At 44.0% G+C, this 19,074-nt stretch overlaps 1 long non-coding RNA gene across 1 annotated transcript in view; it reads left to right on the forward strand.

Annotated features, from left to right (window-relative positions):
• Window positions 1–19,074, forward strand: part of LOC146909324 (uncharacterized) — a 99,437-nt gene that overhangs the window by 17,356 nt on the left and 63,007 nt on the right. The gene's annotated exons all lie outside the window — the stretch shown is intronic.

Below are 19,074 nucleotides of genomic sequence, written 5' to 3' on the forward strand. Positions count from 1 at the left end.
CATTCACCTTTCCCTTACTTTCTTTTTAAAGTAAACTACCTTTCTCGTTGTTGCGCCTTCGAAATCGATGCTTAACTTAAGTCGATCCACTTGCATTGGTGGTCTCTCTCTTCCCTCGAGGGAAGTACTGGGGAAGTAGTCACAGAAGTACAGCCGGGAAGCCATAAACTATTGGGACATACGGTAATTTTTATTTAGAAGACTAATCGAATAAGTACAGGTACCCCCTAAAATCCATTAGTAAGAGTCAGAGTGTAAGGTGAGAGATTCTCTTCTTACCCGCTTTCCGGCCTTTTCCCTTTCTAAAACTAAAAGGGCAGGGAGAATTGTAACAGCCTACGGGCTAGTCAGACTAGAAAAATAGTAAGCGTGTATGGCCCTTTACTGTGACTGTATTTTTTTTATATCTTTTCTATATTAAGAGTCAGCTTCAATAGATAGCGTAGGGTAGATGAAAAAAAAAGATAGTTTAACCAGCATCGAATTTCATTGATTAGTTTTTCCCGGATCTCATAGATGGAGGGATCAAAGTAAAGAAGAGAAGCACTTCGCTGACGCTATTGATGGATGAGCAATAGCATTTCCATTGACAGGATGCGGATTTGAACAATGAATATCTGGAATATTACCTCCGTGAGTGCTCCTGGATGCAGGATTCAGTCATGGAAAAGGAGAAGGTAATCTGAAATTTTCCCAACCCAGGAAGTTTTAGCACAAGGAAATAGTGGAGACGCGGCCTTATTAGGAAATTTCTGGGGCTTTAGCCTATGTTGGAGTATGTGGAGGAGCGGCTAAGGAGCCTGCGGCGAGCGAAAGGGAATGTGGCACTCGTGGACCTGAGCCATGGTTACTTCGTTATCTATCAGATTTCACCAGGAGGAAGATATGAGGGATGAAGGCCTGGACCGGAGTACCATGGAAAATAAACAACCTCAATATCCGGTTCTTATCTTCACTTAAAAGGTGGACACCGTCGGCCGGAAACAGCAGTCTTGCATAAGGCTCCGGCTTCGATAATCTTCCCTGGACTCAATTATTTCTAAAAAAGGCGACCGGATATTATTGATTCTTTAGCTAGCCGAATGGGGAGTCCGATCCAATTGGATGAGCATACAGCTAAGCTAAAAAAGAGGTCCATTCCATTGACGTGGGTAGCTATATAAAAACCGATTCCTGACAATACGGACTATTTTTTTATGTTAATACTGTCGCCTTGTCTCGGATATAAGACCTACGAATCCAATCAGGTGTTAGCAGAAAGAGAAAAAGAATGGGTGACTCTCTATGTGGCATGCGAAAAAAAGAAGCTGGGGCGGGGAGTGAGGTAGCGGGACAAAGAGATGGATGGGTGTATCTGGATCTAGGCCAATTTCCCTATGCGGAGAAGGGCAACAGCTTCTGTAGGTAACTACTCCAATTCTTATTTTCATTTAGTCGTAAACCAACGAGTCTTTAAGTAAGTGGGCGTTAAGCGTAACGAGCTTACAGGAGGTAGAAAATCTTTGCCGTTAGTCTTTTATAAAGAATCAAGCTAGGCTAGTAAGAGAAGGTAAGAAGTCGAGAAGTCAACTAACTTATAGTGCTTTCCACACCCCGCCCCGTAGAGGGATATTTACCTGTGAATGCGGTGCGCTCTCCCTTTCACTCAAAACAAGAGTTCCGTGCCAAGCATAAAGATTGAATCAATAGGACCGTATTCTAATCCTAGAAATGCCATAACTCTCTTTCTGAATGTCTCGACTTTCTTTCTAAAAAAAACCGGACCGGACAGGGGTGCGGAAATAGCAATAATTAAATGAATAGGCTCTTGTCAATAGGTTGTTTGGCGCTAGCTAACTTTACACAGAAGGACCACCACCATTGATACATTGATAGTGGATTAAGTGGCAAACCTATACTATGCCCAAGTGCGGACTTACTTAAGTAAGGGTATCCTATTGCTAAACATCCGGCTACCCATAGTTTGAAGGGAAGAAGCCGGAGCTATGCCACTGTAGAATCATTAATATTCGCGGAGACTTTTTTTATTATCGGACACAACAACCAGAAGCCATATCTTTCGAAGGAAATGAAACTTAGAATGATATAATGAAGTAAAGAAATATAGAATTAGAAAAAGCGGTATGGTATAAAGGCTTACGACCTGGAGATTCTTAGCTTGTTAGACACAATCTATCTTACTAGCTATTCAGTGGATTCCTAGCCCTTGACTCATGGTAGAGAACACCAAAGGGTACTGCTCGCTTTCGAGATCTTTATGTGGGGACGCTGACTATAAATCTGCAGAATCCACTACCCGCTCCTGCTTCTTGGTCACCAGAAGGGTAATTAGGGTCTGCTGCTGAACCAGATATCCCGCCCCTTACGACCTGTAATCGATATCCCCAAAGAATGAAAGAAGGGCAGAAGTGAATAGTTGGTTGGGATGCTACGAGTTCATTCCTGTCCGATAACGTAGCGACAAGGTCATTCCTTACTCATAAGAGACCCCGCTCACTGCCACCGCTGTGAGGGGCGCTTTAACATGCAACAATGCTTCACCGGATCCAGCTATGCAAATCGTGAAAGAGCGTGACGTCCTTAAACTAAGATTTATTAGAAGGTGCAGCGTTCAGACAATCTTCTCTTGGTTCCGCTTCTAAACTCAAGGAAGGCCTCTAAAGAGAGGGAACTCATAGTTCTTTTCTAAGCCTTCAGAGAGGCAGCGCAGGTGAATATGCGGCTCCGTACTGGGGAGATGGAGATTGTTAAGAGTTTAGCAGGCCGAGGAAAAAGGGCGGTGAAGACCCTCTAAGACTATACTTCTTTGAAGTGAATGGGTGCTTCCAGTTCCTTTAGCAAGACATCTATAAGAATATCTTCCTTAGACCGGATAAGGACTAAGAAAGTAGTCGTCCCACTTACTGCTTGGTTTGCTTTATCGCGGGCTGACCTCTTTGGATTGGGGGCCACTAACTATTTCGAGTTCCTTCTTTAAAGATCTTTCGAAAATCCATTACATTAAACGATCTTTCTTATATTAAGAGATTTCGACCGCTTTCCAATCCACTTTGCCAATCAACTTCTCTGCTAAGTCGGCTCTTTTAGCTCATTGGCTATAGGCCGCAGGATCGATGTAACTCAAGTAGTCTTCCTAGATAAAAGGCGGAAGACGATGCCAATCTCTGCTTTTCAAAACCAACGGCTTTAAGCCCATTTATTTATGGCTTCGTAACTCCCTCGAAAGACTTAGTCCTTGCCTCCTGTTAGTCTCCTTGCCGGATCGAAGTTAGGCTGAAGTATGGATAGAAGACTAGTGAAAACTCTAACTAGAAATATCGATCGTAAGAGAAGATAAAGAATGGGAAGGAAGTGCTAATCATTGTTACCATGCGGGAAGAAGCTCTAGTGGCTTTCAAGGTGAAAGTAGGTTCTTTCAAAGCTAGCTATTTGTAGCCGCCCCATTTAATAGAAGAGGTTTTTTTACCCTTCCTGCGAAGTACTGATGCGAACTCCCAAACCCTTAGCCAGTACCAGCGACTAGTCTTCTGGCTACGAGGTATATAGGGCGCTAAGGTAACCCTTAAGCCTACCCGTGTTGAGCCTCATGCATGTACTGAACCGCCTGCTAAGGAACCCAGTAAATTGCACAACACTCAGTACGCACTTATTTCCGGGACCGCTTTATCCAGCATACTGCAGTGCAACATCGGACAGGAAGCATACAGCAGCAAGCACACATCTTAGCAGTCTTTCTAAACCTTAAACTATTAAGCCGCCTTTAGGGCCCTAATCTTGAGTGTTGAACCGGCACAAGAGGAATCCTTCTTAGACTCGGTTAGCCGTCAGTTTGCAAACCCCAGGTGGGTGCGAACTACTAGAGGCCCGCCCATTCTGGTTCATTTATAATATTCTTTGGATTTGTATTCGGCGGTTCCCTATTTAGTGCTATGCACGGTTCCTTGGTAACTTCTAGTTTGATCAGGGAAACCACAGAAAATGAATCTGCTAATGAAGGTTACAGATTCGGTCAAGAGGAAGAAACCTATAATATTGTAGCGGCTCATGGTTATTTTGGCCGATTGATCTTCCAATATGCTAGTTTCAACAATTCTCGTTCTTTACATTTCTTCCTAGCTGCTTGGCCTGTAGTAGGTATCTGGTTTACCGCATTAGGTATCAGCACTATGGCTTTCAACTTAAATGGTTTCAATTTTAACCAATCAGTAGTTGATAGTCAAGGTCGTGTAATTAACACCTGGGCTGATATTATTAACCGTGCTAACCTTGGTATGGAAGTTATGCATGAACGTAATGCTCATAACTTCCCTCTAGACCTAGCTGCGGTCGAGGCTCCATCTATAAATGGATAATATTTTGGTTTAAAAAAAGGATACGAGTTTTTGAAAATAAAGGGGTATAAGGAGTAATATCAACATTGTTGATATTACTCCCCCTTTTACTTTTTGTTAGTAGTCTTTTTCTGTATACAATACATATACAGAAATTAATCCATTATTTATTAAGTTATTAAGTTCATTTAGCATTTTTCTTTATTTCAAAAAAAAAAAATAAATTTGAAATTTTTAATTTATACGTTTCTCTCATCAATCTTTTTGATCTTTTTGTAATACATATGACTTCACAATGTAAAATTAAGAAGAAAAAAAAAGAAATGAATGTTTTCTTATTTTCTAGTATTTTAGAAGACTCGTAAGAACTTAGAAGAGAAAAAAATAAATGATAAAGAAAAAGTCTAAAAAGTTATGTAATTTAGACTATAGTATAGGGCGGATGTAGCCAAGTGGATCAAGGCAGTGGATTGTGAATCCACCATGCGCGGGTTCAATTCCCGTCATTCGCCCATGAATCTATTAAATCTAGATAAAAAAAGACAAAATAATTTCGAATAGAATCTTTTAAAACAAAAAGGAAAAAGAGAAAAGAATTTATAATATACTCCTGTTGCAGCTGATACTGCTGTTTTCTTGATCTACCCGAAGCCGTGCATACGCTTCTCCGACTCTTCGCTTTGGCTCTGATACCACTTGTCACGGCCTTAGCACTCCGCTTTCTAACGCAACCGTGCGCTCTGCTCCTCTTTCTTTATTTGCATAACCTCGCATCACACACAACAACAGGCATGGTTGCGCACCAACCAGAGTCGGTCCTTGCTTAGGATGCCCACAACCCCATACATTATCATACAAAGTATATTACCTTCCGGAAGAGCGGGTCGGGGAGCACCTTAGTAAAGATTGATAGCCGGCCTCTTGGAGACTCGAGCAATCCCTTCACACCGCCCTCCTCACTCCTCATCAAGCAATGGATGGTAGTAGTGCTGTCAAGTCAAGAGTTCAGACCGTCGAATGAATTGTGGCCTGGTGGGAGGACTTGTGTTACGATGCAGCTGGCACCTTTGAGGTCTCGTTGCAGAGTAGGCAGACACTCTTGCGTGCACTGTACACGGTTGGCGCGGTTGTGATAACTTAATGGAACTTTTGAGTAGAATTCCGAGGTGTGGAAAAGTGGAGTAGTGACTTTGTGGTCCCCGATTGGTACAAGAGTCAGATGGTTAATCTTGTCAGTAAGGGCAAAGTTCGGATTGAGCTTATGGTAACAGGGGGGCAAGAGTGTTACTGTTACACTTGGAACTTCAATCTTGGCTGGTCTGTCTATTCAAACCAGTACTCGAGAGAAGGGACTCAAAGCGCTGTTCTCCTAGGGCTGACTCAACTAAAATTTTATGGAAGGAAGTACTCGATCACTTATAGCTGGATTTGATCCATCAATGGAAGCTCGATTGTATCGCAGGTTGGTATGTGCCGCTTTATCCTTCCTTCCAAAGGAACATTGAACGAAGGGCTCATCTATAGAAAGCAAGCTATAGCTATGGGAATAAGTCATGTCCTAAGCCTAAGGTTTTGGGCACCGTAGTCTCATCTATATCGATGGCATTAAAAAGGGGATTTCCTTCTTTGCCACATCTTTCTTCTCTTAAGAAATTCCCTATTCAGGGTTTCCTGCTCCTCAGTGAACCGGATCAACCACGACGGCAGGGTCTACTTCTACTGGTCTTGGATTCTCCCTGCATACATCATCATCAACGAACGACTAAAAAGAAGGCTTATACTTTTATCTCCTCTGAATCTGCAATGCTGTAATCTGCATCTCCCTTAGTCTTTTCACTTCCACCTAACCTAGAACCTAGGATAGTTAGAGGTTTAGGATCAAGCCCAGCCTCAGCTATGGTCTCCCCGCAACAGTTCTCGATGAGCCGCAACCTCAGCATCAAAGAGGTTCTCACTCCCTTCCAACAAAGAAAGTTCAGCTTGATCAGAAACAGACCCAACAAGATCACCTTGGGACTGACCAGACCGAAACGGGTCAGAAGTGGAAACTCTTTACTCGCTGGAAAGAGCGAGTAGTAACAACAGGAGCTTGGAAAAAATCCTCGATGGAAACATCTGGGGATAAAGCAGTAGCGTAATACCACCTGACGTACTTGAGCCAGGCTTCAGTCCAAGATCTTAGAAGTGTCATATCCTCTAAGTACTCAAAAGTCTCAGACTTATAAGTACTCATTGGAGGCACCACAAGATCCTTAGGTCTGAAAGCTTGTTGAAGCTTCCAGATCAATCGACCTTTTAAATAAGGGTCGACAGGACAGCACTGGCCAAGCCACAACTCGAAAGGTAGCTTAGCCTTTAACCAAATCGCCTTCAGCCGTAAGACTGTAGACGACTTAGTGTGGTTAAGTTTACCAAGAAGCCTATAACCAATACCATACAATCGACATAGAGTGGAAAACCTCTGTATCTTATAGAGATGACAAAGGGAATACAGTCCATGTATTGTATGGGAATTAGCCTGGTTTCGAAGAGAGGGGATAAATCCACTGTTAAATTCTTACACCTAAACTTCTTAGCAAACTCAGCGCCACCCACATCTGAGACTAAAGACTTAGGAAGTGATATAGTCACACCTAAATCCTTAAGTGTAGATAGGTAGACTTCTGCGACCTTTGAGTCGGCGATACAAATATCGTCGCCAAGGATAGCATACTTATCAAAGCGCTTCCCCGAATATATCTTCTCCGCACACCACCAAATGGTGGGACAGTGTAAAGAGCGGCCAAGAAGCGAGATATCCAAGAGGTTGCCCTGATCCTTGGGCTGATAGTAAAGTAATTTGCTCTTGAATGACAGGTCTACTCTCGGATACAAAGGTTCTATGTTCAAGCAATTGGGCAACTTTCATTGGATCCTTCCGAAGTAGGCGAAGGTAGAGTTGCTGACCTGAGCGCTTTGGCTCTTTTTGGTAAGTCTTCTCGGAGTAAGAACCTTTCTTTTTGAGCCGGCGCGGAGACCTATGGTCTCCATTCCGCCTTATCTTTGCTCTCTGTCGGTGTGAAGTTGCTAGCATAATCTGGTAAGCAGCGGGCTTTCTATCCTCAGAGGTTCCGGTCACGCTAGTCTAGAACATCTTCCGACCGTTGGCTGCTTGCTCTCTGGACTCCAGGAGCGACTTCCTTTGAGTTGCATCGAAGAGAGTCTCTTATAAGCAAGTTCCTGTCAAAGGGAATCATTATTCGTAAGTTCCCGTGTGTAAAAGTTGCCTAATCAAATCAAAAGGGCGAAAACCTCTTGCTCTATCTTGCGTCCCTCCATCCCAGATCTCTAGGAACAGGGCTGACAGCAACACCATTAATCGAACGAGTCGGGATGAGAACTGGAAAGAGAGAACGCTAGTCGAACTCCTTATTCTTATAAGCTCCTTGACACTCCCATCCGCGGACTGATGGATTAACTGCATCTCTTATTATAGTTAGATAAACAGATCACTTCTATTATATACACCAAAAAGGCTGAAGCTAATCTATTTGATATCCCCATTCTACTTCCTATATCTATTAGAGGCCCCGAGAGGCAAGCGATGAGGCGAGGCAGGGGTGGCCGGTGTCCCTGCTGCACTCTAAGGATGGCATATGATTAACTAGCGCAGGAGTGGCCTTGTCATTACCTCGCTCAATCTCGTATCAGTCTACATGCCCTCCTTAGCCGAAGTGAACTAAGGGTTATAATAGACTAGTTCTCTTATCCGGGATATTTATCATATGTTGCTATTCCAGGATCCAGAGGAGAATATGTTCGATAGAATAATATTGTGTATTGCCACATCCTCAAGGTTTAGATCCATTATTTACAGGTCAGTCTTCTTCATAAGTTCCCTTCCCGGGCTAAAGTTGCTTTGTATTAAACGAGTGATTCTTCCCTTTCTAAATTAAAGCATGTCTGTTATGCTAGTTCATCTATAGAACGTCAAGACCTTGTCTTCCGTAAGCTAGATACCCGAGAAAGTATATTAAGGTCATACTTACCGCCCACAGGGTCAAACATTAACAACAAGAAAGCCAATTCATAGCGCAAGGAGGATAAAGGAAGGGTAGGAGCAGTAGAATGCTAGGATACACAAGAAGAGCACCTCGCTACACGAATTGAAAGGGGAGTTATAAAAGCCTTCGAATAACATATATAATATAACCCTTTGAGCGGGAAAATAAAATGAAAGAAAATCATCATCATCATGGAATTCAATGTAAGAGCTTCTAATAAAGTGGTTCGAATTTCACTAGTCTTGTGCCTTATCGCTATAAGCTGTTGCCTCTCTCATCTAATAGGTAGTTTTGAGCTTTATCAAGCAATGTTAGGTAAGATGGGTTTCTCTATAGGGGCTCGAGCCCTTTCTGTTTTTTTTCTAAAGATGGGCTGTTCCGGCGGTCTGGCCTTGGCCATTGTCATAGTTGTAAGAATGGCCTTCCTCGCTACCGAGGACACGACTTTAATGACCAAAAATATGATGGATAACAACTCTGGCTGGACATCTTTATTCGGAACCAGCTCTGGCGGAAACTCGGTGGGCTCGTCCGAAGCGAGCGTAAATCAACCGGCGCCCGACTCCCCGGAGCCTGTTGCCCCTGAGGTTGATCAGCCAGATGGAAGTGGGCCCCTCATTCCTGAGCTTGCCAATCACCTAATTCCAATTGAGGAGCGTCAGAGGGAGTTGGCCCATCGCCTCTCAATCAATTCCATTTGCAAAAACTTGACCCCCCAGGAATGGGGCAGCATCATAGCTGCGCAGGCAGTTGTAGAAGAAAGGATCGAAGCCGCTTTAGTTCGCGATGGCTTTAATGCCGAAGCTATTTTGGCCAAACGCCATCAGATTAGGGCCTTTCTTTTCTATCCAGGGGGAACTAGTTTGACCGAACAAACTTACGTAAAATATGTAAAAAGTATAGACAGCCATGGTACTCGCGCCTGTGTTCCATACAAGCGAGTCATCCAAGCGATACGGCAACATAATTTATCCCTTTAAGGGGCCCTTATACTACTAACGGCCGCACTGTTCCGCTTTCTTGTTTTGTTCCATTCTATAAAAACAGAGGTAGACAGAACTACTAGGGCTTGATTCCGTTACTTAAGTGAAACCGGATATGTAGGCAAGTACAATACTATACTAAGTTGTACCCCAGCCCCACAGGTGTATGCATGATATCTCAGTAAAGATGAAGTAAGCATGTCCCTTTTCTGGCAGCAAGCCCAAGCCCATGCAAGACAAGAAGGATCTCATTGTCATGGAAGCCCTTTCCTTACTCCTCCATAGCCCACCCTCGAGGTGGGGAGGTGAGTGAGGGATCGGGGGCTCACCAACATTTTTAGGAGAGGGAATCGAATTGGCGGCATCACCAAACAAAGGATGTTATCAGCGATCTATGCCTTACTCAACCACCTCTTTAAGGTCTTCAGTAGTTAGGGGGCGCGGAGCCACTGTTATCTCCTCTTAGGGAGTCTGGTACCCACTCCTCTTCTCTTCTTGGCTGGGGATGTACACAGCAGTCGAAGCAACGTATAATAAGCGTCGATCGCGATACGCCTTCGATCACCCGGATAGATTGGGATTATACAGTAAAAAAATAAGAAAAGTCTTGCTATCATTCCTCGCCTTACTACCAAGCGTAATAGCTAAAGAGCTAAGAGTGCTAGTGTCATTCCGTCTAGCGATAGTGGGCCAGTAGTACCGGTATGTATCTATTGTACCAGTAGTTGCGATTTTCATTCATAATTTAATCGTCCTATGCATTTCCAGTTCTTTTCTTTCTCCCTTTACGCGAGTTTAAGTTTAAGTTGAAGATTTCCTTCCCTTCCTGCCGAACTCTCTCTGAGTTCCCTGCCAGCTAATGCTAAAAGGCAGTCCTAATCTACTTCTTTTTCTCTTCCAGCTAGTTCCGGTTCTCTTGATTGAAGATGGGTTGATATGGGTTCATGCGAGCTCCTAGTCATTTCAAGGTACCTTGGATGGGGTCAGAGCTAACAGCTATGGAATTCCCGGGGCTGGTAGCAGTCTCAATTCTCGTATGCTTAACACGTGGTGGAGCTAAGGATTTCATACCTTCTTTCTTTTCTATCTTTCTTCTCGCCGACCAAGGCGAGGCGCTCTTAAGCCGTTTCAGGAAGGAAAGGGAGCGAAGTAAGCATCCAATCCTGAGATTTTCACTTTCGAGATCGCTTTCGTATAGCTCAAAAAGGAAAATAGTGATTTCGATCGGCTGAAGGGAGTCCGCAAGACTGGTGAATCCACTAGGTAAACCCTTATTCTGGCAGTTCGCGAGCCAGTACTTTAGTTATTTGTGCCGACATGTTTTTCTCGAATTCTAAGCTTTCTTCTCAGCCCCAGGGAGTTCACCTGGTATAGGCTCAGGAAGCAAGCAACAACTGCTGCGGATCCTGGAACGAAATGAAATATTTCAATAGGCTTTTCTTTTGTACTCGAGTTCAAATCATTGGTCCGAGGTAAAGGAATGCTATCCTAAGGAAGCAAAGCTAAAGTAATCCCGTCCGGAGACTATAAGGGAATTCGGGTTAGAAGAATTCTACTCAAACAAAGTCAAGGTTGTGAGCCACGACACTTCTCTTCTAATATCCCGAGTGTTAGACGGAAGGTCAAGTCGAAAGCTAAAGCTAACGCTTACCTTGGATCAAGTCAGCACCACCCGCAGGTTCCGGAGAAAGCTAAGTTCTAAAGAAAAGAAAGAATCGGTTCGTCTTTTCGAACGGGGTTGTTGTTAGCCGTGGGTAGTTTGATGTACTGGTTTTGGGTGCAGGGTGGTGGTGGAATCCTTCTTAGAAGGAATTCCAATTCCAAGAGAGCGAAACCAACCGGGGTGCAACTGGGATTGATGCCACAGAATCCACAGCTATTGACTCAGCTGCACATTCATCTCTATAGGGGCTTGTTCTCGAAACCTGTTTGCAAGTGAATCAGATAAGGCCGATCTACGATTCCGATCTTTTGTTTTGGCATTCCAAATTCCAAGATGAGGCTGCTACAGACTACGCTCTTACTGCAAAAATTCCTTTAGCTGATTACCGGATTTCACTAGTATCAGGACAGGATAGATGCTTTGAGTTTGAGGGTGAAGGCAAGCAGATTGCACAAAGGCTACTCTAGCTTTGCACTGTTGGGAATCGATCGTCATGCCAAGATATAGTAGAATCCGCGCCTTTACGGAAGGGAATTAGCTGGTGATAGGCATTGTTTGCCGGAGAGAAGGAAAGAGTTTTGAAAGAAAAAGCTTCACATTAAGGCACGGAATCAACTGTGATCAAATAAGCTCTTTTGAGGTCTAGAAGCAAGGTACTGATTTGGGAAGGCAGTGAATGAATCCCCGGTATTCGAAGAGCAAAAGGCTGACTAAGGAAAGCAAATGACATAGTGAAAGAGTAGGTGCCATGGTTCTTGTTCAAGAATAAGCCGTTGTCAGACTAGCAATTGAATCAACTGCTATTTCATCATCTGTGGCACTGACAGAACGGAATTCAAAGTTGAAGAAAAGTAATGGTTGAAGAACCTCGTCTCACATCTCTTCCTGGCCAAGGTGGGAAAAGCACAACTCCGTCCAGTATCTTTCCCTGTTCCGATATAGCAAAATATCCCACCCAGTAGAAGTGTGGATGGACCGGCGTGGATAGGGGAATGTCCCACCATCATATAGTCCAATTCCTTTCCAGTGCCAGCATTCCAGTGTACGCATATCTAGGCGCAGTTCCAGTAGATGACCTTGTTGATCCGGGACCAGAGCCTGTTGACTAAGTAGCAGATAGACCCTCGGAGGGGACGCCCGCAGCAGAGTCAGCAGAGAGAGCAGGGGCAGGAACATAAAAAGCTCCATAGCCGGTTGTTAACCTAATAGCATGATGGGCATAGACAGTACCATAGGTTGGTTTCAGATCGAGCTATTAAAGCACCTGTCAGGAACTGTATAAAAAAGGACCGAGAACTACATCTGGTTTGATGCCGAGTCCATGTCCAGGTGCAGGGCTTGGCTATGTAGGCTGTGGGTTAGAAGGCCCACTCAACTAGAAAGGCACGGCAGGTTTCGTAGATAGAGTACATGAGTCGACTTCTCCTCTTATAGTATTCTTAGTTAACGTTAGATAACTAGATTATCTGAGCATCGTCTATCTAATAGAGTCATAAGCTGGATCTACTGCTTAACCAAATGAGTCCTATTTAGGAGGTAGTATAGACTTCTGGACCCGAAGACTCAGATGAGTATGCCTCATATATATTTCTTTGGCAAAGTCGAGTTCTTTTCTTCTTCATCAGGGAAACAGGTCAATCAGGCTCTACAAGACCTCTACCCCAACTGAATCTATGTTAGCTCTAGACCACGTTATCAAGAATAATTCAACACCCATCAATAGCCACGCTATCTCAGTAGCTAACCGGCCATAATTATTGATCCAGATTTGAAAGAAAAAGGTGGTGGCCGGGACGGGAATCATAAGAATCACCTGCAACGTCAACGACTGGATCAATTGCTTAATCGACTTAAAGGTGAAAGGGAGGAATCTCGTTAGACTGGAACGGGCTATTGATTGGATTTAGAAAAGAGAGTAGGTCCGGCAAGAAATAAATGGGATAATCGATCTTTCTATCTTACGCAAGTTCTGCTTTATCCTTCTGTCGTTCTGAGGCTTTCTTCTCTTATTTATTTAAGTTAAGACATTTTTTAAAAAGGTTAGCTGAATAGCCTGTAGCAGAGTGGATTTACGGTATCCCCCCTCCTCTCTCTTAGAGTGCCAAAACCAAGAGCAATTGACCCACGGGCAAAGGCGTAGGAAGCACAGGTCAAAGAAGCAGCACTCGCCGCAGGAGATCGAACAGATCCGGTTGGTTGATTCAAGTCTAAGTAGCATCAAAAAAAGCGAGATACAGTGGTTTATCCCCATTGACCGAGTGAAGTAACAGCAGGCATGGCATCATAGGCAAAAAGAAAAAAGGCCTTGATTGACACGTACGTAGGTTCTGGTGGGAACATAGACATCTCACTCCGTGCTATGAACGAAGGAGCGCGTAAATCATTCATTCTTAGGCCCCGCCTAAACACTCACTCCCACAACGGATAGAGAGTCACTATGGCTAGATCAAAAGAACGCACGAAAGGAATCAATCTACAAAGACTGATGGTTGAGAAAGAACTATATAGATTGGTGAGGCTACCGGCTCTGTTGCTGATTCAACTCAATCGACAGATGAAACTAGCTCAGATGCTGCCTCCCCCTTATGTATGGTGCAGCTCCTGATTCTCGGTCAACTAAATGAAATCAACGGCCAACTACTGACTGAGTCAATGTAAACCGAAAATCTGGTAGAGGAAAAGGCATGAGTCTATTTAGTAGACTTAGTTGCGTATGTTGAGTAAAGAACAGCCCCGTGAAGCTACGGGCTTTCCCTCTGTCTGGCGCGCATCCTTCCCTCCCCTCCTTTCTATCATTAGAAGCAAAGAAAGGCAGGAGCTGGTTTTTAGTCCCAAGTAACAGATTGAGTAGCTTTTATAACCAGCATCTAAGTAACTTCCAGATCTATAGTCACCATCAGTGTTAGATCCTCTAGGTGCAGGGGAAGCAAGCACCGAAATTGGTGCCTCTTCCTTTCCAGCTCCTCTAGTAAAGAAAGGATCACCTCCGCCCAATAGAGCCTAGCCCGAGAGAGGACTTCTCCAGTGTGGATCGAAATGGTCTCGCGAAGCCGGGAACCCCTAGCCGAAGAGACTTCCCTTTCCTGGGGATTGGTCTCCCTCTCTTAGTAGGAGGTTTACTATGTCCACAACAATTTGTGTAATCTAAATTCAAGGCTCGTCGAGACCTCGACGTTTTGGATTTCTTCCTAGGTGCAGGCCTGTCCTTCTTCTTATTGTAGTTGATTGAATAAGGCTTCCCCGCTTCTTCTTTGTTCATTCGTAAATCGCGTCTTTTTAAGCCAGGTCAAAACGATTCGATTTTTATCTGAGTCTACGGAGATAAATCGCTCTTTAAGCGAAAATCCCCGGTTTTCTAAAACCTTTTCCCAATCCTCTATCGAAGGAAACCCCTCAGAGGGTGAAAGAGGTGGCTAACTTTCCTTGCCCCAGGGAGCTTCTTTGTTTATGTAACTAAGCGGGCAGGTCTCTGGAGTGTGCTTCTATCGCCCGAGCAAGAGAAGGGCTGCAGATGAGCTATCAAGTCGTGCATTTCTCCCGAAAGTGAGGAGAATGCCCCGGATATCCTCATAGGTCTCGGGTTACCCAGGAAAGCAAGATGCTATGGGTTGGTACATTATACTGAGTGGCAGCTTTTCGGTACACGGCCTTGCGTTGTCGTCAGCCGTACGCCGTTGAGCAGCAGTCTTTATAAGCATGTCATCTATGAATGATCCGATGAAACTAGAGATGGAATAAAACCTAGCTTTTCGTCACGCGAATTAGCCGCCAGTCTTTGAGGTCGCCTTCCTTGCTTGACAGTATAGCCTGCGGGTGAAATCCCCGATGTCGTATTGTACATGGGAATAAAAATGGTGAGGCCATTGAATGAGAAATCACGACCTTAAACACTTGCCTGTAGCTATAGTGTCAACTTGACGCGCTGAACGACTATGATCAGAATCCTTTCGGGGGCCCCGTTCCCCATTGGTGCGCTGGAGACGGTTCTTTCTGTATCTTCGGCTTCCTCTTCTTCTGTTCTGTAGCTTATACGTCGTCTTCTCCTCCTTCTGAGTCAAACAGAGAAAATAAAACATGTGAATGAAGATAGATTGACCTTCCTCTTCTCTTCTTACTCGGCCTCCTCTTCCTCCCGGATAGGTGCTTTTCCTTTGTCTATTATAAATGGAATTTAGAAGGTGTAACGCTCCATTCTGGTTGATTCGCTTCTTTCTGGTAGCGAGTCTCCCATAGAGGCAAGTTAAGTTGGTGAGCCGTATGATGGGCAACTATCTCCTGCGGTTCGGAGAGGACTCAGCTGTTAGTTAGTACCCCCTTTCGGGGTGGACCTTTCACTCTATTTTATTATATACGCTTAGCGAAAAGAATGTTTTTTGATACACCTAGGACATGGATTTTATATGAACCAATGGATCGTGACAAGTCGTTACTACTAGCAATGACTTCGTCTTTCATTACTTCATCCTTTCCATATCCCTCTCCCTTGTTCTCAGTTACTCATCAAATGGCACTCAGTTCATATCTTTAAGTTCGATCATTGACAAGGTTCAAAGAAAGGGTGGGCCATTGATAAAGAATCGATTCCAAAGCACAATGCTAGCAAGGGTAGCTACTAGGAAGAGTTGACGGTATGAAATAGCTCGACCTATAGAATAGGGAGAGGAGTGGACTCTGTTATATTTATTCTTCATGATCGGCAACCAAGGAAAAGGAATCCGAAGCTACTTAGCTACACGTCGAAGGTATTCTTCAATATCCTGATCTCGAAATTGCGTAAGATAAAGAAGCTCTTCGTCGAATTAAAACAAGGGACTTTGAAAAAGGTCTCATCAGGAAGGACGTCAGACAACATGATCCGAGGAAAAAAGGCTCTCATCAATACCGAATTCAAAAAAGAAAGCTCGGTGCAGCTACACACCTGCAAGCTTCGGTAGCTGAAGAAGAGCTGTTATCGCAGGGAAAGAAAGATGATTTACCCAGGGAGTGGACCTTTATTCAATGCATATTGATTGAGAATCTGTGTAGGATCGCTAACCTTCTCTTACGTGAGACACGGAGATGGAAGAATGGTAGGCCAGTCTTGACACAAATGGGCTTTCAGACTTAGCCAAGGAACGCCATGACAGATAAGCAGGGACCTAGAACATGAGAAAGACTGATGAAGGAAGGGACACGAGGGCTCCTCTTTATCACTGGAAGATTCTAATATTCAACAGTAGAATCAGTCCCCAACCTTAAAAATGAAGGATCAAAAGTCTGCTTTCCAAAACCCACGCAAATGGAGGCAGATGACCTCAGACACATAAAAAGGGGTAGAACAAAGCTTTTCCATATAGCAACTTGATCCGGACTCTGTCATTAGAAGAAGACCGCTTTGAAGTGGACGGAGAAATAAAATTACTAAACCAGCCATGCGGGTTGGCCACTAAAGAAGAAGGCCTCTACGAACGATTTCAATAGAGAAAGAGAGAAAGGACCGTTCGGCTATGTAAAGAAGTCCCTGCAGGCTCCAACCCAGTCCTGACATTCTACAATAAGAGTGTCCGACGTCGGGGCACCGCTTTCATTCCAGCGCTTGGCACTCTAACTTTACCAACACTAACCACTGAATAAGGAAGACATACCACCCACACAGCAAACCAACGCACCCCGGAAAGAAGAAGGGTAGCGCCCGGCCCGGGTGAAAGACCATGCCTTCCCGCTCCCTCAGGCCTTTATATTCTAGTGAGTGTTCCGTGAGTGGGTTCTCGATTTAGGCGGGCTATCAATCGACTATGATAAATAAGATAAAGAAGAGGTCTTAGTCGACTATTAGGGAAGTTCAGAGTTCTTTGATTCATTCTAGCTCTTAGGGATGGAAGAAGATATAATAGAGAGAGGGCTTAGTACACGTGGGACTTATGCCTTTATTTTCGGATCAATGAGACAAGGAGTTACTCAGAGCTTAGGGCCTTTGCCAAAGGAATGGGACCCCTTCTAAGCGAGTCAATCCCAGTAGAGGAAGGTAATTTCTTTCCTTAGTAGTTTGCTTTCATCCGAATTAGTGGTTTCAGATGGATTCGTCTTTGATGTAAATAGCCCACTGGAAGTAAAGTATAGTGTGGTTCCACCTCGCAAGGAGAACAAGCGATAGATTGAAGATCAACAGGGCTTAATCAAATAATCAAGTAGGAAAGGAATAGGAAGAGAAAGAGCATGTGTGCTAAGGCACAAGGTCCCGTATTGGCACTTTCAGGTGGGCTAAAAAAGAGCCCCAAAGGAAGCCAGTAAGCTAAATAGGAATAAATGTTAAGTTTCACTTAAGACTTTTGAGGGAGCTTAAGGTAGTTTACTTGCTTACTTGTTAGAGTCAGGCTAATAAAATTCTTGTTTAAAAGCACTTACTTACCAAGGACGTTAATATATATTAAAAACCACATGAGATAGGCACATACATCTATCTTTTGCCTTGATAACTTCTAGGTGAGGGGGTTGAGTACCTCTCTGACTAGTTCCTACTTCGCTTCCAGAATGTAGCTTCATCTAGCAGTTGGAGCTAGTTGCCTCTTCACCTGACCCTACTCCACTTGACTTTCATTTCATGTTCTCCCTGTATCTAAAAAGCATCCATGGTAGCCTCAGAAGTTGAGCTAGCCCACCTTTGCCTTTCTTTCTTATCTTTCTATCCCTGCCTGTATCCTATCCTTAGAGCTCCCCTTTGCGTTGATTATAGGCCTTTTCTTTGCCCTTTGGGAGAGGTAAGGTATAGAGCTTGAATCCCCCAGCTGACATCTTTTTCTCCATTGGGCATCCTCATGGCATCTACTTCTTTAAATAAAAGATAAAAAGCTTTTGCCGCTCTTTCCTTGGCTTTCTTTCGCGTACGTGTGCTCGTCTATCCTTTAATAGAAAGAAGCAATTTCTCTGTTCGAAATCAAGCTACAGGCCATCAAAGATGGCGGTAGAACAGCTAGCAAGAGGTGCCCAGGTACCGTTAACAAGCTCATGAATTTAACTTTCAAGCGAACCCCATGCCTTATGGTTTGAGAGTCCGTTTGATTATAAGCCTTTAGAATGGTTATATATACTTTAGAAAAGGGCTATCTCTCTCCAGCTTTCCTTTCTTGCTTTCTAGCCCCGATGCCAATGCCCTTTCTGTTCTCGAGTCTTTGCAATCTTCTGCCATTCCTCGAGTACTAGCACTTTGAAATGGTTAGAACACTGTCTTCGAGTCCGGTTGAGAAATAGCGGATTTGAGTACCGGGAAGTAAGTATGAGTAAGGTCCGGGTCTGGTTGAGTAACTCAGGATAGAGAGAGTCCTTCATTTCTAATCTAAAGTATGAATAAATAGTAGACATGTAGCTGCCTTTTAGGTATTGAATCCCTGGCCGGGAAGCGTGAACGATAACATGAGTCTTTAAGAACAGAGTGACCCCGTGGGTTGTCCATTCTTTCGGGTATTCACTCAAAAATCATTGAATTGAATAAGGCTATTCGACTTAGGACTCCCTTACTAAGCTTTCAGGAAAGTCTGAGATCTCATTGTCTTCCTAAAGCCTTTTTAATCCTAAATGAACAGATATAAGATAGATGTAGAGACTCATCCTTGATTCCTATCGGTCAGGGCCCTTGAAGAACCCTCCACGAATTATCGATAGTAGTTTACTAATCCAAGGAAGGAGTGATGCGAAGAATTGCTTTCTTTCGTACCCATTCACAAGAAAGAAGGGTCTCAAGCAGTGTGTTCATGGTCACTCAGAACATAGGATTTTCGGCATCAAAGAGCGCGTGGGACAGGTGAGGGAAGGAAGGGCGGGATGAAGCAAGCAGCCAATCCCTTGCTGGTTAAAAATAGCAGCATCAGTATTAAAATAATCAACACTATGGGGTGGGGCTGCCAATAGGTGTTTGCACAATTTGTAGCTTCTCCTTCTTATACTATTCGAAGAAGCTGATTGCTTTGTTCACCACATCCACAGGATAGTTCTGTATGTCCTGGAACTGCAGCAAATTTCTATCACTCCATAAAGCCCATGCAACTACTAGCATCAGTTCCAGCTGCTCTTCATCAAGA

This window comes from Medicago sativa, chromosome 7, assembly GCF_051527215.1.
Source record: "Medicago sativa cultivar Bolivia chromosome 7, Bolivia_mono, whole genome shotgun sequence".
Lineage (NCBI taxonomy): Eukaryota > Viridiplantae > Streptophyta > Magnoliopsida > Fabales > Fabaceae > Medicago > Medicago sativa.